This window comes from Aethalodelphis obliquidens, unplaced genomic scaffold, assembly GCF_003676395.1.
Source record: "Aethalodelphis obliquidens isolate GAN/ISIS:26980383/991018 unplaced genomic scaffold, ASM367639v1 scaffold1, whole genome shotgun sequence".
In the NCBI taxonomy this organism is placed as follows: Eukaryota; Metazoa; Chordata; class Mammalia; order Artiodactyla; family Delphinidae; genus Aethalodelphis; species Aethalodelphis obliquidens.
The window spans coordinates 18,279,724-18,293,155 of NW_020837945.1; positions in this window are offsets into that span (position 1 = coordinate 18,279,724).

Here is a 13,432-nt window from a genome sequence, read left to right on the forward strand (position 1 = left end):
ATGTAGATGTATTTTTGATGTATTTGTGGGGCGGAAGGTGATCTCCAGGTTTTACTCCTCCGCCATCTTGAAGGTCCCCTCAGGCTCTTTTTTTTTTTTTTTCTTTTTTTGGTCCAGTTTTATTGTGATATAATTGACATACAGCACTGTGTAAGTTTAAAGTATACAGCATAATGATTTGACCTTCATATATTATGAAATGATTTCCACAAGTAATTTAGTTAACATCCATCATCTTATACAGACATAAAAAAGAGGAGAAAACTGTTATTTTCCTTTTAATGAGAACTCTTCAGATCTTTCTTAAAGGCTCTTGACAAGAGGAAAAAGAAAGAATCTTTAGGTGATGCAGAAAAAAATTGATGAGGCCAAGCAAAGAATTTGGACTCAAGAAAAATGTATACTCTTAAGGAACTATACAGACTTGAGTTATTCTAACCTCCCTTGCTCTCAGTTTTACCACTCACACAATGAGAGACTAAATGACATCTAATTTCCATTCAATTTTGAAATTCTAAGATTCTATTATGAAATTTGTCAAAGTGAATATTAGTTTCTTACCAAAATTACTTTAAAAATCACCACATTTTATAAAATTACCACATTAAACATTTTGTATAAAGATTTTTTTTTCATATTTAACCCTAAGCAACTCTTGAGGAGGCATTTGACCAAGACTATCAAATACATTTCTTCATAGGGTGACAAGCAGTTAAAACAGGACTGTCTCAGTTTTACAATTCAGAGGGCTGTGTCCTAGGACTCCCCTTGGTCACCGGCTCATCACCCTACATTACCACAACACTATACTAGTCACTCCCTTCCACCACCTCCATAGCTCCCTTCTCCTCCAGGGATTAGTTCCTTCAATTGTCAGATTCAGTCCCAGCCAGTTACTGATTCAATCTCAACCAAGAAAGACCTTCTATAAGGAACTATAATCTAGAATTGTCTTGGTTCTATTTCTCAGCTGCCATTTAATGAGCCTGGGAGAACCTTGGCCAGCTGCTTGCCCACTGAGAACTTGGTCCTGTATTGGTGGGAAATCCTGCTATAACAGCCTGACCTCTCATCTATGGCCTTGACAACTTGCCATGCCCTTCTCCCACTCCCATGTGGGAGCTGTACCTGCCATTTGTATTCCTTGATGAACGTCTGAACCTTGAAATTTGAACAATTCAACTTTCCACCTGGTAGTAATAGACGTGAATCTCACTTCTACTCCTTTCATTTCTATGCAAAAACTCCCAGACTGAGCTGCCCTCTCACTATCCCAAACCACCCAAACACTCCTGAAAGAGAATCTGGGCCAGCCCAAATCTAGCTAGATGGCCATATCCCTATGAGCACCATAATTTGTGCCAACGGCCATCTTTGCAACCATCCTTGGTTCCTCTCAATCCTAGCTTCCCTGTTCTCCCACTAGCTTGCGTTGTTGGAGGTTCCAGTGTGAGGTATGGGGGTTCCAGTCCAAATCATGGCCAAGCTACCCACAATGGGATATGGCCCTGTTATTCTAAATGAGTCGAATTTCTCATATTCGACTCCTTCAGCTTGAATTTGCTGTTGAAGGGACAGGTGATGCTAATGCTTGAGGCTCTGCTCCTTGCCCACACTGGTACCAACTCTGTCTCAGGTTCGCTGGAGCACAGCTACAGAATGGATGAAGTCAGTAGGAGAATGAGCATGCTAACCCATCTCAATCTCTTCAAATAATTGATGGCCAACTAGAATTTCATGCAATCTTTTTAATATAAGTGGATTATATTATTTCAACACAGAAGAGTGTTCCTCAGAAAGAAATCAGGATCTTCAGCTTTAAATGATGTCTTCAGAGGATACTGGAGAGGAATCAGATCTGCTGTCAGCTGTCAGTCAATAAGCCAACCAGGAGTATTGTCTGAGTCTAATTCACTCTTCCTGTGGGAGCTCTTCAGTCCTTAGTGGCAAGACCCAGGAATAATGAGCACAAGCTGAGTGAGAAATTAAGGCCCCTCCCCCCACCACTCCCACCCTACGGTTAAGGTGGTGGCCATCTTCCAACCTTTAGGAAAGTAAGATCCTCACTCTAAGCTGAGACATGGACCCCACAAAAGGCCCAGTCAGATGTGGGAAGGAGAGGAAAAGCATGATAGTAAGTATTGTTCACTGGCCCTTTCCCCAAGAGTAGTTTCAGAGGATGGGATTCAAGTGCCTCAGAAAAGGGACAAATCTGACGTTAAATAGTGCAGAAGACCTGTGCATACTACCTGCAGGTAGGGAACGTCATACAGCTTGGGAAATCTGGGGTAGAACAGAAAACAGACACAGGAACAAATTAAGTAGCAACAGGGAAGTGAGCGATCATGGGGCAGGAGGCCAAGAGCCACTGGAGCTGGAAACTGCTGGAGAGGCAAGTTGGCAGCAACTCTGGAAAAGGGCAGCAGAGCAGAAGGAAGAGACAAATGGAACTAACCAAGTCAGAGCAGCAGCAGCTGAATCAGGGCAAAGCCTAGTTCTGTCTGGACAAGACAAAGCCAGACTGAGACCAAAAGAGGTGTCATAGAGGTGACTCATGAATGCAACAGGTGGGAAACCATGGAGATGGGAATCAGTGGGTTGGCTTGCCCATTATGACTTCATTGTTAAAACTCTTGACAAAAGGCACACCTTGTTAAGTTCTTGTTCCAGCTCTTCTTCACTGTAATCATTGCTTTCCAAATGCCAGAAGAATCAGTGTGTGAAAACACGTGACCAACCAGATATTTAATTAGTCAACTAATGCACATCCAAGACTTGTATAGTCAGGGAACATGGAGGAAGAAAGTGATTACAATGACCTGCACCTACTGAAAATTTATACAGAATCTGAGAGTGATGAAATTGGCCAAACTCACTTTGCTCAATAGCACTCACCACTGCCATTGGATTTTGGGTGTGTGAGATGGAGTACAGGACAGGCAATTGGCTTAGAAAGAGACAGTGTGTTTCTCTACTAATCCTCCAATTACCTACCCACCCATCACCCCTGCCCCCCCACCAAAAAAAAATCTACATTGGAATAAGAAACGCTGAATCAATAGTTAAGAAACCAAAGGTCAAGATAAGAATATGCCACTCATAAATTATAAAATCTTAGACATTCATTACCTAAATGTTCAGGAACTCAACTGCTTTATCTGTAAAATGAGGGTGATGATGCTGCTTTCAAAGTGGAATGTGAAGAGGGTAAGGTACTACAAATGTACACTACAATTATGACCATATAGAGATAATAGGAGAGGCATTTTTTCAATTTCTATTTCATTTCCTTTCTTCCTTATTTCTTTTTTTTATTTCTCTACCTGAACAGACAGGGTATATTCTACTTTTTGACTGAACAACTTTCTAATTGTCTTCACATAAGATAAAGTACAGAGAAGCCAGAAGGAATTTGGAGCATCAGGTTTATCAGAAATGCTATTTATTGTGGGATGAACTGGGAGATTGGGATTGACATATATACACTAATATGTATAAAATAGATAACTACTAAGAACCTGCTATATAAAAAACAAATAAAATTAAATTTAAAAAAAAGAAATGCTATTTATTAAGAATAATTGTTAGATAACGTCTGCTTACTCATCATCGACAGATGATTAGCATCAGCTCAATAGCACTAAGACATTACCAAGAGCCCTTCCTCTATGTTTTCCTTCCTGTCCTTCCCTCATACATCTTACTTTGTTCTCCCTCCAAAATAGTGTCACTTTCCTGATTTTCAGCCAAGTAAGTCTTCTTGTCCTCGTGTATAGAATTTAAAGTCACTTGATTATACACAGAAACATCGTTAAAATAAACTTTGTTTTAAAATGTCTACATAATACAGTGACAATGTCTATTATTTGTCAGAGTCTCCATCTGATGGAGACAATTTCTGAAGCCACTGGTCTGGCTTTTTAACTTCCTTTACCCTCTAAGAAAAGGAAAGGGGACAGAAGAAAGTGAAATAGAGAGAAATTGGAGAGTTGGAAATATTATCAATAATTTAATTTAGAATTCAAAGTTGCCCTGTGCTATGAACTGAATATTTATGTCTCTGCCAACATTCACATGTTGGAACCTAATCCCCAATGTGATGGTATTTGGAGGTGGGGCATGTAGGAGGTGATTAGTTCATGAGGTTATAACCCTCATGAATGGGAGTAGTGCCCTTATAAAAGAAGCCATGGAAAGACCCCTTGCCCCTTCTGCCATGTGAGGACACAGTGAGAAGGTGCCTGTTAAGGAATCAGGCACTTAATAGACACTGAATATGAGAGCACCTTGATTTTGGACTTCCAGCCTCCAGAACCATGAGAAATTAATTTCTCTTATTTATAAACCATTCAGTCGATGGTATTTTGTTATAGCAGTCTGAAGAGACTAAGATATCCTGGAATCCCTCCTCTCCTATATCCTCCACATCCAACTCGTCACTAAACCTATTTTTTCAATATATTTCTATTCTAGCTCCTCCCTCTTTTATTGCCATTTCTCTATTCTATATCCTTGTGATCAGAGATCTTATAATACTCTTTTAACTGGTTCCTTCTTTCTGCCCTTTAATCTCCAGTCCATCCTCTAACTGTCATCAAGTTTCTCTGTTTAAAGACCTCTAATGGTTCCCTATTGCTTATAGTCTGACATCAAGTCTCCAGAGCCTGACCCCAGATCAAACACCTAGTAAACCTGTCTTAACACTTTTTCACCATGTATTCTTCTCTTCCATCAGAGTGGGCTATTTATAAATTATCACCATGGTGTGATTTTCTTTTAAATGAAGGCTCATAAAAAATCATTTTAGAACAATCATATCTTTTGAAATTAGCCTTTCATTGAAAAGGTCCTTCTTTTCAGGAAATCACTGTTTTTCCCATAGAACTTAGACCTGAGGAGAAAAACATTACAAATCTAAATTTTAACTGATGTGGTTGCAGATTTCTTTTTATTCTTTTGACAAATATTTACAGAGTGTCCATCGTGTATTCTTCTGTGTTTGGTGCAGTAGACCGAGTGAATGGTCACTGTCAACTGTGACTATTAAGGAATGCTTTGTAGAAGAAACAGAAATCCATCTAAGGTCCTGTAAATAGCAAGGAAAAGGACATTCCAAATGAAAAAGCCACAGGTGTACACGTGTATGGGGAAAAGGTTAAAGAATGACATGGTTATAATGGGCATAGTTTGTTGGAGAATGTAAAATCAAAATATAATACCAAGGTCTAGTTTCACCTAAACGTTAAGGAATTTTTATAGACATTTTTGGAGATAAAAGTCATTATCATCTGACTGGAAGTGGATAAAAAATAAGGGTAAGCTTCATGATATACATGTTCAATGGATCACTTTCAGCACCCAGGCACGGCAGGGCTTATTGTGCAGAAAAATTTTGATAGAGCACAGGAATGGAGAAGGATGAAAGAAAAGGAAGGAGCACCCCAGAACTGAGATGTACGTCAATATTTTTGAGTATTTGGATCTCAAACAAAATGATAGGTAGGCAAAATGGTACCATTGAATAGGCCTTTTGATGGCATCTTTTGCTATATCTGCAAAGAGATATGTTGGTAATATTAATTTTTTGTGTTTGACCGACTTACTGTGTCAAACCGTTTCGGGTCTTTTAGGATTGGAGTTGGGTTTCAGTCATAATTTATTTGGATAACATACTAATTATTTATTCTCATACTACTCTTGGAGTAGCAGAGCATATGAAATACTGTTCCAAAACAGTTGAGGAGCAGAATCGAAAGTCCAGAAATAGACTCATGGATTTATGATCAGTTGAGTCGCAACAACTTGGGGAAAGGAGAGTAGAGAGCACAGACAATAAAAATGAACGATGCAGGCAAAAAAGTGGGTAAATCTCAAAAATAGTATGTTGAGTGAAAGAAACTAGACACAAAAGAGAACATGCTGCATGATCCTATTTATATGAAGTTTAAGAAAAGTCTAATAAGTCTACAGTGATAGAAATCAGATCAGTGTTCTGTCTGGAGTTGGGAGGAAGGGTGGAGACTGACGGCAGGAAGACACCAGGGAACTTTCACGGGTGATGATAATATTCTCTATCTTATTTGGAGTGATGGCTACAAGGTATATCAGTTTCCTAGGGCTGCCATCATGAAGAATCACAAACTGAGTGACTTAAACAAGAAACATTGATTGACTCACCATTCTGGAAGCTAGAAGTCTAAGATTAAGATGTCAGCTGGTCCCTGTTCCTTCTGAAGGCAAAAAAGGGATCTGATTCAGGCCTCTCTCCTACCTTCTGGTAGCTGCTCGGCTTGTGGAAGCATAAGTGCAAACTTCACATGGCATAATCCCTGCATGCATGCCTCTGTGTCCAAATTTCCCCTTTTTATAAGGTTACCAATTATATTGGATTAGGGCCTACTTAATTACTTCAGTTTAACTTGATTACCTCTGTAAGACACTGTCTCCAAATAAGGTCACATTCTGAGGTACTGAGGGTTAAGATTCCAACATAACATTTTTTGGGGGGAGGGCACAATTTAACCCACAGCACATGGCTTATGTATTTGTCATAAGTCATAGAACTGTACACTTAAAATGTGTGCATTATATTGTATATAAATCATACGTCAATAAAGTCAATTTTAGAAAAGCTTGACATCTATGAAATTTTTTGTTGTTGTTGTTGAGAGTTATGTTTTAATAGGCGGAAGTTTTTAGGACTTCAAGCCCAGGAGGCAGCATCTCAAGTAACCTTGAGAGAAGTGTTATGAGGAGGTGAAGGGGAGAGCCAGGATATATAGGAGTTTTGCAACAAAGGGCAGGTAGTCCGAACATCAAAAGATTATTGTTAATTAAAGAAAACCAGAGGGCTTCCCTGGTGGTGCAGTGGCTGAGAGTCCGCCTGCCGATGCAGGGGACACGGGTTCGTGCCCTGGTCTGGGAAGATCCCACATGCCGTGGAGCGGCTGGGCCCGTGGGCCATGGCCGCTGAGCCTGCACGTCCGGAGCCTGTGCTCCGCAATAGGAGAGGCCACAACAGTGAGAGGCCCGCGTACTGCAGGAAAAAAAAAAAAAGAAAAAGAAAACCAGATATGTCAAGTTAAGGAATTTAGCGCTTTTCTATGTATGGAAAGATGCAAGAGTCTGGGCTCACTGAAATCATGCCTTTGATAGGCATCTCAGTTATCTGGGACGAGTATCCTGTGTTTTCACATCCTGAGTTTCCTCAGGGAAAATTTTGACATCTGAAATGCATATTATAGAAGAGAACTCTTGTCTTAACCCTCTCATATTATAGAAGAACGCTCTTCTCTCAGTACAATAGTGTGTTTTAAGGACAAACCCTCATTTTGTCCTGCCTTTTTCCCAGCTATATTAAATCCAGCACATTAAACTTAGCAAAAAGACACCATTTGTGGGAATTCCCTGGTGGCGTAGTGGTTAAGAATCCGCCTGCCAATGCAAGGGACACAGGTTCAAGTCCTGGTCCGGAAAGATCCCACATGCCGCAGTGCAACTAAGCCCATGTGCCATAACTACTGAGCCTGGGCTCTAGAGCCCATGAGCCACAACTACTGAAGCCCACAAGCCCTAGAGCCCATGTCCACTGCAAGAGAAGCCACCGCAGTGAGAAGCCCGAGCACCGCAACTAGAGAGTAGCCCTCGCTTGCTGCGACTAGAGAAAGCCCACGCATAGAAATGAAGACCCAACACAGCCAAAAATGAATGAATAAATAAATTTATTTATTTTAAAAAAAGATACAATTTCCAAATGTTTCATAAGGAATATATATATATATATTTTAAAAGACACCATTTGTCCCATTCATCCTCATGCAGGAAAGTATCCAACTCTTACTGAATGCTGCTTATACCTTACATAACCCAAGTGACTTCCTGATGAAGAACTCACTCTTTTAAATACAAGCGTATGAATACAGTTAGACTCGAGGTAATGAAAACAGTAGCCCACATTTAGGATTCCAAATGATTTCAAAACCCTTTACTTTGGTCTCATCGGTGCGGTGCAGTGTTGAAGAGGAGTATACCTCAGTGGAAAGAAATCTAGCCCTGGAATAAACTGGTGTGAACTTTATAAATCCAGAAACTTGTAGAGCAGCGGTCCCCAACATTTTTGGCACCAGGGACCGGTTTCATGGAAGACAATTTTTCCACAGACCGGGGTCGGGGTGGGGGGGATGATTCAAGCAGTAATGCAAGTTATGGGGAGTGGCAGATGAAGCTTCGCCCACTCACCCGCCGCTCACCTCTTCCTGTGCGGCCCAGTCCCTAACAGGTCACGGACCGGTACTGATCCACGGTCCACGGGTTGGGGACCCTGTTGTAGAGTGAAAAACCATCGTAAAAGCCAACAAAACTACCCTCTTGTTGGAGACATAGACAGGTTAGTGCTTTGCCCAAGGTCACATGGCTACTCAGGGGTAAAACAGGAACTGGAAACCACATTTTCTGACAACTAGACTCATACCCTTTCCAAGTTCCTGCTCTTTCTACACTCAGTTCTTGTTATGCTCTGTGTGAAATGCAAAAGAGAGAAAGAAGAGTCTAACACAATCACCACAGAAAGGGGAGGACAGAATTTCATGTCCAAGGAAGTAAAACTCTAATTTCTTTGTATGATAAAAATGCAAGAGTGGAAAAATACAATACTCCAAAATTGAATAAATCGTCTGTATATGTCTTTATTGTGGATATGTAGTTTTTCCAGAAATTTCTGTCATGAGGAGTTGATATGTAAAAGCTTGAAAAATACAGATAATTTCCTTAAATGGTTCTCCACCTACAATTTAAATATTTTTGCAAGAGTTCATATCTTTGGTTAATTAAAATACACTCAAATTTTCCTTTCAATGATAGAAAGTTCTTTTGCTTTAAACCTAGCTAAGTCATAGAGAAAGAATGTGACAATCAATTTAATACTTAAAGCAAAGTGAAATTATTTTGCCTCATTAAGTAATATTTTTAACATTATAGGCATAGTTGTTGCAAAATAAAAAATTATCTGAAGATCCAGTAATTTTAAAAATGATCTCTGTGTAACTCATGTACATACACACATATTTGTGTTCATTCCTTCATTTCTTAGTTCATTTATTCAACAAAAATTTGTTGAGCACTTATTATGGGCCTAGCTCACTACCACAAGGTTTAAAACATAAAAATACAAAATGTTCTTTCTGTTTCCTTATCAGAAATAGTTACTTAGACCTTAACAACTGTTAGAGCAAGATAACTCCAGGCCATCTGTCAAATGTTTACCATTATCAAAACTCTCCCTGGAGGGAGCTGCAACTTTGGCTCACCTCGCCAGCAGTAATTTAATTTTTCCTAGGTTCAAAGTGTTCTAAATGCCTCAGGCACAGAAGTGAATTAAAATAAGATCCCTGGCTCTGGGAAACTTACATTCCATTGGAAGGAACAAAAATAAACAAATAAATATACAATATAACTTCAGGTAGTACAGAGTTCAAAGAAGAACAATAAGTGTAGTAGAAAGATGGCAAGCATGGGGTGGAGGGGCATGACTACTCAAATAAGGTGGTCCAGAAAGTCCTCTCTGAATAGATGAGGTTTGCACAAAGACCTGAATAAAATAAAAGCAAGCCTGTGTATATCTTGGGGGAAAGCTGTGTAGCCAAAGGAAACAGCAAGGGCAAAAATGTGGGTAGAAACATATTTAATATGTTCAAGGAACAGCAAGGAGACCGGTGTGCCCAGGGTGCATGGAAAAGGGGGAGCGTGATAGAAAATGGCTTGAAAATGTAGACCCTTGTCTTTGTATTTTATAGTCCCTGGGATGCAAAGTGTTTTGGAGCGTTCTGAGATAAGAACGGCATAATCTGATTGGCATTTCTAAAAGATCACTTTCTTTTCTGTATGCAAATTAGGCTCTAGGAGAACAAGAGTGAGAGATGAGCTGAGGGCTTTTGGTGGCGGTCCAGGTGAAAGCTTTGACAAGGGTGATAATGATGAAGAATGGCTGGATTTTTGACATATTTCGGAGGTAGAGCCAAAGGCTTCACTAGCATATTTGGGGTATAAGGAAAAGAAGCGTGATGGTTGAGGTTCAGTAACCAAGTAAGTGGTGGTGTCTTTCATTGAAATAGGGAAAACTGGACAGAGGAAGACATCAGGCTTCAGCTCGAGGGCATTGGTAAGTTTGAGACACTCATTAGACATCTAAATGGAGATGTCAAATAATTGAACACTTAACTCTGGAGTTCAGGGAGAACTCTCAGCTAGAAATAAAGATTTGGAAACCACCATCCTATTGATAATTTTTAAAACCTCAGGATTGCATGAGCGCAACTAGGAAATGAGTGTTAATTAGAAAAGACGCGGGCCAAAGACTACATCCTCAACATCCTATGGACTTGAAAGAGGAAAAGCAGCAGCAAAGGGTTCTGATAAGGAACAGCCAGGGGTTGAAGCAGGAAACCTGGAGAATGTGGGATTCAGGAAGGCAACAGAAGAAAATATATCAAGATGGAAAAAATGATCAACTGAGTCAAAACTGGTGAGAGAACAAGGTGAGGACTAAACACTCATCCCATGGAGATAAAGATGGAGGCTAAGACCTTGTCAACGCAGAGGGCATTAGTGATCTTGGTGAATGCTAGCGACAACATCTGCACAGAGTAGGTGCGAGAGAGTATAGAAGGTAATGGTAATGTAGCTAACAAGTAGTAGAAACATTTTCCAAGAGTTTGGTTATAAAGAACAGAGATTGGTGGCAGTAGCTAGAGGAGAAACCCGTTCATATATTCTAGATTTTCTAGTTATAACTATAAAATAATTTCTGCCCTACAATCAATGTAATGTTGGCAGGGGTTTCTACATGCACAGGCCTTTTCTTAAATTAGAAAGTTTAATTTTCATAATGGCCATAATAAAACAAATTCAAGTTCAGGATGCACTTTTGATATTATCTGGAAATGTTCAGCAGGAAAAAAAATGCTGAGAAATGCAAAGCAATATTTAGGTTCATTTAAGTTACCCAGCATCCGAGAGCTCTTCCGCATCTCCCAGAGGACGTAACCATTACCATGCACACCAAAACTCAGTAAATACTATTTAGATTGAATTTGACACCACCAAATCCAGAGAAATTAAGGTTTAAAGAAATACCAGAACAAAATATCTGAGGTTGCCTGCAGATAAGGTTTTGCCAAGAAATCTTAATGGCCATTTTCATAAAGCATAGTACAAAGTCAAAGCAACTATGTGGGCAATTTGGATAAGATACATCGAGATAAAATCTGGAAAAGCTAGAAAAATGAAACCAAATCAACCAACAGAGAGAGGTAGATGTGGGGAATTTCTCTACATTTTTATTTTATCCTTTGGGTCTTGTATACTGGAAATAAGGAGTGAGTCCTTTTTCAAAAAGTTATATTAATTCTCCATATAATCATTTGAGTTTTTTTCTGAATCTGGCAACATTTACAAGATCACTTCCTTTAATTAAAATGATTTTGGCTGTGCCCTCTGGGTTAAACATTTCCTCTCTATGCACCCAAGACTCCATCTTCAGGAGACGAGAAAGCCTCATGTCCTCAAAGTGAGACCACCCCTCCCTGGTCTCCACAGGTCATTCAGAAGCCCTGAAGGGGGTGTCCCAGGCCCCCACTCCTTACTACCTCTCAAAATTCAAAGAATCAACCTTGAGGCCATGAGGATTCACCTAATTATAGTCCATCCCACTAATTATACGAGTCAACCCAAGAAGCTCCAACTCCTAGGTGACCTTTCATCTCCTCTAATCTAATCCCCCAGATCTCACCATATCCCTGGGTCCATTTCAATCCCTGACTCTCCCCTGAAACTCTTCCACTGTGCCCTCTGGAACTCGAGCCAGACACCCTCAAAACATCCAATCACCTCAACTCTCCGCAGGGGCTTTATTGCCCTTCCTAGTCTAACAGATACCTGGATCTCCCCGAGGGCATGCTGCCCCCCAAACCCTCTCAAGAGGTGGTTACTTTCTCCCACTGCCTCAGATTCTGAGTGGAGAGCTTGGGAAACGTCTTTCTTGATTCTCACGTCTACACCGTCTATCCTTCCTAAAAGCTCGGCTTCGAATTCCTCTTGTATCTCAAAAACTTTAGCGTCCAGCTCACTGTCATTCCCTCTCCAAAACTACTTCTATCTTTAATCCTAGTGATTTTATTACTCATATGAATGACGTTCCCAACACCCTGGACTCTCAGCTCATTAAACTCCTCTCTTCCTTAATCTTTCTCAGCCACAGACTCCCCTGGTCATAAACCAGGCCAAGTCATAGAAAATAAATGCAACCCCTCCTTAATATCAATTTCAAAAATTATATTCTCTGACATACAACAATTCTTCTGCTCCAATAAACAGTCATTCCTTTAACCCTGCCCCCTTTCCACTCATTCTCTTAGTGTCTTCCTTTTCCTCCTGACCCAAAACTTAAATTCCACTTCAATCATTGTAAAACCTCCCTGGTGAACAACTCAATCCCTTGCTCCTCTCTCACTTTGTAATACATTTTTAGCAAAACTTGAACCCTGGTCAAGTTCATCTCTCTACCTTCTCTACACTTGCATCTCTGCAACTAAACATGGCGAGGTTAAAATGGAAAAAACATGTTGGTTGGTCTCATTTTTAATTCATGACTTCCAACTTCAAGTGGGTTCTGCTGCTGCCCCCAAATTATGCTACACTTCCTTAGACCACCCATACTCACATTTATTCAATGATTGTGAGATACCTTCTCCTCTCTCCTGAATCTTTGACACCGTCCCACCCTTTCATCACACTCCCAAATAATCAGCTCTCTTTTCACTTCACTGAGAATCTTTAAATCATCAGAAGAGAACTTCCTCAAGTTGACCCACCTACCATCATTAGCCCCCATACACTATAATTTTCTCCTATTACTATAATCAGTGATCCTTAAAGAGTGGTCCCCAGCCCAGCAGCAACAATATCACCTGGGATATTAGAAACGCAAATTCTCAGATGGACTCAGATCTACTGAATCAGAAACTCTGGGGGTGGAGCCCAGCAATCTGCATTCTACCAAGTCCTAGGAGTGATTCTGACACATGCTAAAAGCTTGAGAGCCATCTGGGAAACATTTTTTAAAAGTGTGTCTAAAAGTCCTCCCCCAGAGACTGTTTTTAAATTTTAGGGGATAAGAGGTGGACAACAGGAGTTTTAAAAGCACCCCCAAGTGATTCTAAAGGGCAATTTTGAAAACCACTGCTATGAATGAACGGTCCACACTCATATCTAAGGACAACCTCTCAATATGATCAGTAGCTTCCCCCACCTTTGCCTCCTCAAAGACAATTCACCAGCAATTTCTTCTCTCTCCTGAATCTTTGATTTTTCTTCTCCGCTAGAGGGTCCCCATGTCCCTAAAACATGCTGTCCTACCTCGTTAAAAAAAAATTCATTT